This window comes from Bos grunniens, chromosome 14 (assembly GCF_055505025.1).
Source record: "Bos grunniens cultivar Pamir isolate PY7600 chromosome 14, Bosgru_T2T1.0, whole genome shotgun sequence".
Taxonomy (NCBI): domain Eukaryota; kingdom Metazoa; phylum Chordata; class Mammalia; order Artiodactyla; family Bovidae; genus Bos; species Bos grunniens.
In genome coordinates, this window is record NC_141178.1 from 83935524 (window position 1) to 83945586 (window position 10063).

Consider the following 10063-nt stretch of genomic DNA (forward strand, 5'->3'; position numbering starts at 1 on the left):
AAAGCTGCTGTCCCAATTACTCTTAGGCAGTGGGGCCACTCACATGAAATTACATCTAATTCTCTGCTTAGATAAGCAATAGGTTGCTGGTGAGGCCCTCGGGGTTGTGTCAAAACTCCCAAGGCCACACCTTTTCTTTTTCAGTGACAAACAAATTAAATTCTGACCCTGTGGGCAAGCTCAGAGCTGGAGCTTGCAGGAGAGCAGTCTGAAGAACCTTAAAAGCCTTTTGAGTACCTGGAGACCAAACCAGTTTGTCGGTTTGGGCCTGCTGAGTTTCAGCTATAAGTTTATATAAAGGCCGGGCAAGTTCCCCATAACCCGGAATCCAAATGTGACTGTACCCTGTGATTCCCCCAAATCCTCTCAATTGTCTTAAAGTCATAGGTAGGGGATGATTTCAGTTCCAGTTCCAGTTCAGTCGCTCAGTCTTGTCCAACTCTTTGCGATCCCATGAATCGCAGCACTCCAGGCCTCCCAATCCATCACCAACTCCCAGAGTTTACTCAAACTCATGTCCATCAAGTTGGTGATGCCATCCAGACATCTCATCGTCTGTCGTCCCCTTCTCCTCCTGCCCACAATCCCTCCCAGCATCAAGGTCTTTTCCAATGAGTCAACTCTTCACATCAGGTGGCCAAAGTACTGGAGTTTCAGTTTCAACATCAGTCCTTCCAATGAATACCCAGGACTGATCTCCTTTAGAATGGACTGGTTGGATCTCCTTGCAGTCCAAGGGACTCCCAGAGTCTTCTCCAACACCACAGTTCAAAAGCATCAGTTCTTCGGCGCTCAGCTTTCTTCACAGTCCAACTCTCACATCCATACATGACCACAGGAAAAACCATAGCCTTGACTAGACGGACCTTTGTTGGCAAAGTAATGTCTCTGCTTTTCAATATGCTGTCTAGGTTGGTTATAACTTTCCTTCGAAGGAGTAAGCATCTTTTAATTTCCTGGCTGCAGTCACCATCTGCAGTGATTTTGGAGCCCCCAAAAATAAAGTCTGACACTTTCCACTGGTTCCCCATCTATTTCCCATGAAGTGATGGGACCAGGTGCCATGATCTTCGTTTTCTGAATGTTGAGCTTTAAGCCAACTTGTTCATTCTGCTCTTTCACTTTCATCAAGAGGCTCTTTAGTTCCTCTTCACTTTCTGCCATAAGGGTGGTGTCATCTGCATATCTGAGGTTATTGATATTTCTCCCAGCAATCTTGATTCCAGCTTGTGCTTCTTCCAGCCCAGCATTTCTCATGATGTACTCTGCATAGAAGTTAAATAAGCAGGGTGACAATATACAGCCTTGACAAACTCCTTTTCCTATTTGGAACCAGTCTGTTGTTCCATGTCCAGTTCTAACTGTTGCTTCCTGACCTGCATACAGGTTTCTCAAGAGGTAGTTCAGGTGGTCTGGTATTTCCATCTCTTTCAGAATTTTCCACAGTTTATTGTGATCCACACAGTCAAAGGCTATGGCATAGTCAATAAAGCAGAAATAGATGTTTTTCTGAAACTCTCTTGCTTTTTCAATGATCCAGAAGATGTTGGCAATTTGATCTCTGGTTCCTCTGCCTTTTCTAAAACCACCTTGAACATCTGGAAATTCACGGTTCACATATTGGTGAAGCCTGGCTTGGGGAATTTTGAGCATTACTTTACTAGCGTGTATAGGTTATCGGAGAAGGCAATGGCACCCCACTCCAGTACTCTTGCCTGGAAACTCCCACGGACTGGTGGGCTGCAGTCCATGGGGTCGCTAAGAGTCAGATACGACTGAGCGACTTCACTTTCACTTTTCACTTTCATGCATTGGAGAAGGAAATGGCAACCCACTCCAGTGTTCTTGCCTGGAGAATCCCAGGGACCGGGGAGCCTGGTGGGCTGCCGTCTATGGGGTCACACAGAGTCGGACACGACTGAAGCGACTTAGCAGCAGCAGCATAGGTTTAATTCTCTCGGGGCCTATGGCTCTAGGCCCTTCTGATATGATTAGGCCCAGAAATCTAACAGATTGTTGACAAAGCTGAGCCTTTTCTCCTGATGCCTTGTAACTGCAGCTTGCCAGAAAGTTTAATTATTAATTCAAGAAGTTAGTAAATCACTTTTTGTGGAAGAAACATATTACACATTACATACAAAGATACACTGATGATCAGAAGCTTAAAATCTAGATATAGCAAAGAAAGATGGACAATTTCAACCCAAGGCTTTCACATGCATGAACTAACACTCACATGGGGCAAAAAACCCCACAACAATTAATTAATTAAAGGTATTCAGCAGAATTGTTTCAATTATTGAAGTCCTTTGTAATTTAGGAGGCTCTGAGATAGCTATTGTGATGGATGTATTTCTTACAATAAGTGTATAACAGGTGAACATTCTAGTTTGAATGCATTAATGAATATAAATGCTAGATGAACATGCCTCTCACCCTTATGAGAGTTCCTGGACAGGAAGACCAGCTTAGAATTCTTTGTCTTTGAGCAGAAAACTGTGAATAAAAATTATGAATGCTGAATTTGCAGACACTATATTGAAATACACAGTTTTAAAAATTAAATACCATTCAAAAAATCTTGAGTGGTTGGCTGATGAATTTTGTTTTATAATAAAATAGCTAAATATGCAGAAGTTAAAAATGTCAAATCTAAATATGTCAAAGTTAAATAGCTAAATATGCAGAAGTTAAATATGTCAAAGTTAAAAAGACATTGGAAATACAACTGAAAAAAATCTCGTTTTTAAAAATTAACTATATGTATCCCTAAAACTATTTTATATTGCTTAAGACATTTAAAAGAGCAAAAAAGATTAATTTTGAATTGATAATGAACAGAATGGAGAGGTGAAAAGAATAACACATCAAATGCAAATATCAAGTTATTTCACAAAGGAACTTAAATTTAGAATTTGTATTTTTGAGTGTTGAGACGAATAGCAAAATTACAATCACTTATCTTCAGAACTAAATAAATATTGTATACAGCAGAAAAAGAAAGATTAAAGTTTTTTTAAAATTTACAGATAGATTTAATAATGATGAAAAACACACTTTATCACACATTTAGAGCACCTGGTGTTATAGGTTTGATTTTTATAGGAAATTGAAAAATAGAAAATTGCAACATCCTGTTTTATAAATAAGAAAACAAGAGCTAATGAAAGTGAAATAATAGTACCCCTGATTGGATCATTCCCACAGATGAAATATGAAGATATGGAAGCAAAAGACAACATATCCAAAGTGATGGAATTTGTACTCCTGGGGTTTTCTGACCTTCCAAACCTTCAAGGGCTATTATTTGGGGTGTTCTCCATCATTTACATCATTATCTTAACTGGAAATAGTCTCATAATAATACTAACTAGACTTGACCCTGCACTGCACAAACCCATGTATTTTTTCCTGGCAAACTTTTCCTCCTTGGAAATCTGTTCCGTGTCCATCACTCTCCCTAGGATTCTGGTGAACCTTTGGACTCAGGACAGAAGCATTTCTGTGCTGGACTGTGCTGCCCAAATGAGCTTCTTCCTTATCCTCGGAGCCACTGAGTGCTTCCTCCTGGAGGTGATGGCCTATGACCGCTGCGTGGCCATCTGTGGCCCTCTGCACTGTCCCCTGGTCATGACCCCAAAGGTGTGCCTCCAGCTGGCTGTGGGCTCCGGGTCAGTGGAATCCCAGTGCAGACGGGGCAAATGTGCCAGAACTTCTCTCTGCATTTCTGTCATTTGAACGAGATTAACCACTTCTGTGACGTCCCCCTATTCTGAAGCTGGCCTGCGGAGACACTTTTGCACGTGCGCTCTCAGTCTGTGCAGTAACTCTGTTGTTTGTTGCTGTACCTTTTATGTTGATCCTTGCCTCTTACAGCAAAATCATTTCCACTGTTCTGAGGTCGCCAGCAGCCAGAGGAAGAGCCAAAGCCTTCTCCACATCTCACCTATTGGTTGTGCTTTTATTCTTTGGACCTGCTACCATTGCGTACTTAAGGCCCAAATCCAGTCATTCTGCAGGAACTGACAGACTCCTCTCTGTTCTACATCATAGTGACTCCGATGTTCAATCCCATGATATACAGTCTTTGGAACAAGGATATGATTGCAGCACTGAGAAAATTATTACTTAAAATATAGCATGATGAATTTAATTATCAGTGCTTTATCTACTTGCATGTACTTATCAGAGAATCATTATAAATCTCTACATTCTTCTATTAAGAAGTTAACTACTTCTAGCTTATAATGTACTTTTAGATACTTTTAAATAACAAACCAAAATTTATTGTGCTTATATATATAACAGGCAAATTAATCTATCTTCAATACTCTGTCTAAAAATAATCCTGCTTTATGAATAAAAGAGTTATGTGCATTGTTTCAGAGGATGAGATGGTTGGATGGCATCACTGACTCAATGGGCATGTGTTTGAGCAAACTCTGGGAGATGGTGAAGGACAGGGAAGTCAGGCATGCTGCAATCCATGGATCACCAAGAGTCAGACATGACTTAGCCACTGAACAACAACAACAACAGAATTCAGTCTGCTAAGATTTTTGGCTCAAATATACTGCAGATATGCAAGATTATTTACCTACATAATTGCTTACTTATCCACACCTGTACTTGTTGGCTTTCCTTGATTCTGTGGCACAATAACTGCTCAGTAGCACTTAAATAATATGTGACAGAGGGATTGAATGGATGAATAGAGAAATAAACACTGCTATGGCTTACCTCAGACTGGTGTCAAAAAATCTAGAGATTTCAGAGAACCACTAAACATTGGGAGCATAGTTTTTTAACCCACTTTACTCTCATGTGGGATTATTCCAATCAGAATACCAAAAGAAAGGCTTTCATGCACTGAGTTCTAAGTCAGAGCTAAACCTTCAGTAATATTCAAATGAAACTCAGTAAACATGTATATCATTGTGAACTCAGTGTTTATTAACAAGGGCAGGATTATACTGTTACAAAATTCCTTGCGATGTTTATATTTATTCCTTTTATTTCTCTAAACCTTGTCTTCCCAAACTTTTAATTCACATGAGGCAGCCCCTAGAAATTACTTCTTGACATTTGTTTTTTTGTTTTCTACCCATTACCAGGTAATATATTTTAAATTGACAGGAAAGAAATTTATGATATGGTTCATAAAAACACTGGACTTTATCTATACTTTTTTGAAAAATTAGCCAAAGATTGCCATCTGGGGCTCCATTAATCTCTTGAAGTAAAGACCAAACATTATTTCTTGTATCTTGTTTTTACAGAATTTTAAATTGTACCTGCTTTCTGGGTAGCAGCGTTTCTTCACCTCTGGCCACCTGATTGGGCTACCCAGTATATGACTTTGTGAGTCATTTAGTGAGATTAGATTCTCTGTTATGTTAAAACAATGGCTTCAAAATATATACCACCAAAAATGTATGTTTAATGAGACAGAAAACATGCATATTCCTGTCTGGGTTCATTTTGGTTGAATGTTGTTATATGTTGAAGAATGCTTTTTCACAAGGGACATTGACACATTGTTTCTTTAGCAGCAGTAATAGTTTTGGCATCAGTTCAGTTCAGCTCAGTCGCTCAGTTGTGTCCGACTCTTTGCGACCCCATGAATCGCAGCACACCAGGCCTCCCTGTCCATCACCAACTCCCGGAGTTCACTCAGACTCACATCCATCGAGTCAGTGATGCCATCCAGCCATCTCATCCTCTGTCGTCCCCTTCTCCTCCTGCCCCCAATCCCTCCCAGCATCACAGTCTTTTCCAATGAGTCAACTCTTCACATGAGGTGGCCAAAGTACTGGAGTTTCAGCTTTAGCATCAGTCCTTCCGATGAACACCCGGACTGATCTCCTTTAGAATGGACTGGTTGGATTTCCTGGCATAATGCCCCTCTAAAGAAAATACTTGGGAAAACTAAGCTAAATTACCCAAAAGAAGGTAGTAACAATTATAATTTACAAAAGCCCATTTAAATAAAAATTTATGACATATAGAAATATGTGTCCTTAGAAGATACGTAAAAGCTTTAAACATCGTATCTTTAAGCTGCAAAATTGCATGTGGCCTTTGCTGTGTGTGCTTAGTCTCTCAGTCGTGTCCAACTCTTTGCAACCCTTTGGACTGTAGCCTGCCAGGCTCCTCTGGATTTTTCAGGCAGGAATACTAGAGTGGGTTGCCATTTTGCTCCTCAAGCAGATCTTCCTGACCTAGGGATGAAACCTGTTTCTCCTGCATTACAGATGGATTCTTTAGCTGCTGAGGCATGAACTCAAGTCCTAAAACTTTCTGTCTGCCAACTGTCTCAATATATTATTCCCTTCAATGGGTATAGTGAATTTCAGTAATAAGAACTGAAATTGTAGTAAATGTATTCAAATTTCTATTTAGATACCTTACTCTCCCTCTCTTTGAAAGAGGATCATGCTAAATAAGATTGTCAAGGAAGACTCACTCTTAAATAAGGAAAAAAATTACTTTTCAGACTAAAATGGGGAATAAGTCACTGCATAATTACCATTCTTATTATATTATATGTATATATAACAATTCTATAAATACTACAGATCATCATCCATAAGAATGTTACAACACTTATATAAAATGTATATTATATACAAATTTGTCTATTTTGACATTATGGTGAATTTGCATCTAGCTATAAGACCCATTCTAAGAGGATACCACTCAAATGCTAATTCTGCTGAAACCATTTTTCTGTTCATGTTGGATGGCTTTCTCTTTTTTCACTAGTGTGAAAAAGGAGTTGAATATTTGACAGGTTGCCTTGACTGTCATAAGTTATTGCTTAATTTTTATCCACTAAGCTTAGTGAATCCCATTTAATGATTTTTTCTAAAAACCTAGTGCATCTTCAACAGTAAAAATAGAAATAATGCAATTAATAAATATGAAAGTATGAAAAAGTGTTAGTCACTCAGTCATGTCCAACTCTATGACCACAGGGACTGTAGTCCAAGAGGCTCCTCTGTCCATAGAATTCTTCAGGCAGGAGTAATGGAGTGGGTAGACTTCCCTTCTCCAGAGGATCTTCCCGACCCAGGCATTGGACCTGGGTCTCCTGCATTGCAGGCAGATTCTTTACTGTCTGAACCACCAGGGAAGCTAAGCAACAACTAACAAATGTATGAAATTCTGAAATAAATATTTTACTAAAGCAAATAAACAAATCAAATAATCACATAAAAGATGCTCATCACCATTAGCCATTATGAAATGCAAATTAAAACCAAGATAAGATTATGTTAAACATAATTTATGTTTTTATGTATTTTAATGGCTAGAATTAAAATAAAATAAATCACAAAGTAATCACTAAACATTGTTATGTTATATAAATATATAACCATTGAAGAGTGATAGCTTTCCATGCATTGGCATGATTTTCTAAAATATGTTTTTTTCTAATTTCTTTTAATCTTTATACAGGTGTAAATGTATTCCTGCTTCCTATAGTTAAGTCTAATATTCTCTTCCATTGTATTTTGTGAGTGTGTTTGTGTGTGTGTGTGTGTGTTTGTGTGTGTGTGTGTGTGTGTGTAAGGGGTGATAGAGAAAATCTGTTCTATTACATTGTAACCACTGCTGAGAATCCTCACAACTAATCTGAGAACATCCTTTACTGGGAAGTCTATACAGTAACTACTTAGAATTTCAGGTTGTTCCAAGCGAAGGCAATTAATGATAGAAATACGGAGTCTTAGCCAGTCACATGGCAGGACAGCTAGAAATATTTCCATCCTCTCTTCCTACTTGGAGTGATCTTGCAACTAAAGTTGAGATGAGGGACTATTCCTGGAAACTCTGCATGCTGTTTCCAGCTTGTACATCAAAAAAGGAATTAGTGATTGATTCCCCTGATCACCAGCTCCCTTTCTGTAGTCTGGGAAGTTAAGAGGCATACCTGGCTACTGTGTGATTGTGTAGATGAGATTCCTGCTGAAGATGGCATAATTGCCCCCAACATCCCTGGATTTCCTACTTCTGAATTTTTTGCTACTTCAGAAAAATTATCTTCAATTTGAAACATTGTATAATTGCATCCTGTTTAAGAACATCTTTATTTCATATCACAAGTAATATGTAATCATAAACTTCTGATTTTACATTGTGTATATTTCTTAATGATCACAAAATGCCATAAGAGAGGTAGAGAATTTTGAGGAGTGGTATGAGCAGATATGATTTTGGTTGTTGTAATAAAGTCCTTGAGTGGCAGGGAGAATAGTTTAGTTCAATTAGGAGGTAACCTGGGGAAGGAGCTGATCCCAAGAGTAAATATTTCCTATTTAAAGAACTCTACATGGTAAAACAATAGAACATATATTAGATGCCAATTAACCTCTGTTTTAAATAAATCTGAATTATCTAACTATGAGGGAAAAACTCTCATTTTCTCTCTGTCTTTTCACTCTATCTGTAAAGGTAAGCATTATATTTGATATCAATTTAAACAGATAAGCTTGAACCATTTTTTTGCAATTGCAAATTATTTTTATATATATCTGTAGATAATTAGCATCAGAAAGACAATACTTACTTTGGAAAATTTAAGAAAGAAATTGTTGCATGTAATTGTTGTTGTTTGACTTCAAACCCTGATTCACACAGCTTTTTACTTTTCTGATTCTCATCATTATATTATCAAATGAGAAATTACAAAGTATTTTGTAACACAATGGTCCAATGTACCAGATTACTGACATCTTCATCATCATCATTATCATCTTAACTGTGAGTATTTATTAATTGGTTACTATGTGTTAAACCTCTTTCAAACAGTTTGTATGTATTCAAGCTCTTAAAATTTTAATTGTGTATTACTAAGGAGTAAGATAAGAGAATGGACTTTATTATAATGAGTTTGCATCCTACTAACACCAAGGGAATTGTTTGATTGTTAAAATTAAGTTCTATGGTAAATGAATTTGAAAGTATTAAAAATATATTGGCATGTTTTCTTTTTGTCTTTGGAGAATTCTCCTTAAAGGTTTCTGTACTTCATTCATCAATTTTAGATTTTATTTCCTGTCTTCAATTTAATTTTATAAACTTGCTGTCAATTGTAATAAATGAATTATGACATACCACCTACACTTAATATCATAACCCCCACAGCAAAGGAAATCATTGTTTTAGTGGAAATATTAAAAAAATTGAATAATTTGAGTAAAAGAAAGTTGCTACATATAGCTGAATTAGCTATTTGTTTTTCTTTCTGAATAGTGTAATAGAAGGACCCAATAGTTTCTAGAAGTCACAGAACCCAGAACATGTGTGGCATAATTTGAGGGAAATTTTTGGTGAGATAGAGTTCAGAAGTGTCGTCCCTAGCGACTCAGATGGCACAGAGTCTGCCTGCAGTGCAGGAGACCCGGGTTCAATCCCTGGGTCAGGAAGATCCCTGTGAATGCAAAGGGCAACCCACTCCAGTATTCTTGCCTGGAAAACCCTTGGACAGAGGAGCCTGGCAGGTTACAGTCCATGGGATGGCAAAATAGTCGGACATGACTAAACAACTAACACTTAGAGTTTTGAAGATAAGTCCAATTTGATAGAATTTGAAAAATTATAATATTTCTTACTTTGCAGATAATGGCTTTACACTGATAATTCCACTTAACAGTCATAAAATGTGGTTCCATTTGACAAATAAAAATTGAGGCAAAACAAGATTTCACTATAGTCTTACTATCAAGTTCTGTTGTTCTTTCTTTTTCTGGCAATATTTTATTTCTGTATGCATTTCAAATGCATTACTCTGCTTGAACAGTAGGAATAATTGAGAGAGGGGAACAATAAGAATTGTGAGAAGACCTTACATAAAGAGCAGATACGATAAAAAGAATAAAGCAGATGACAGTTTCTGAAAGCAATGGTTAGCTCATCAAATGTAGGTGGATGATACAAGCTAGTTGAAACAAAAAGTGCGATTCATTCCACAAGACAACTTTAATCAGTGTCCCAGTACTATTATCTACATTGAATTAAACAGGTGAATAAAACATGGTTAAACTGTCAGGATGAGGTA

General features: G+C 37.5%; 1 pseudogene across 1 annotated transcript; it reads left to right on the plus strand.

The window, feature by feature from the left end:
- Positions 1–601: 601 nt before the first annotated feature.
- LOC147359892 (olfactory receptor 10AG1-like) lies at positions 602–4296 on the plus strand (annotated as a pseudogene). Its single transcript, XR_015141332.1, has one exon. The product of XR_015141332.1 is annotated as an olfactory receptor 10AG1-like (transcript).
- Positions 4297–10063: the final 5767 nt, after the last annotated feature.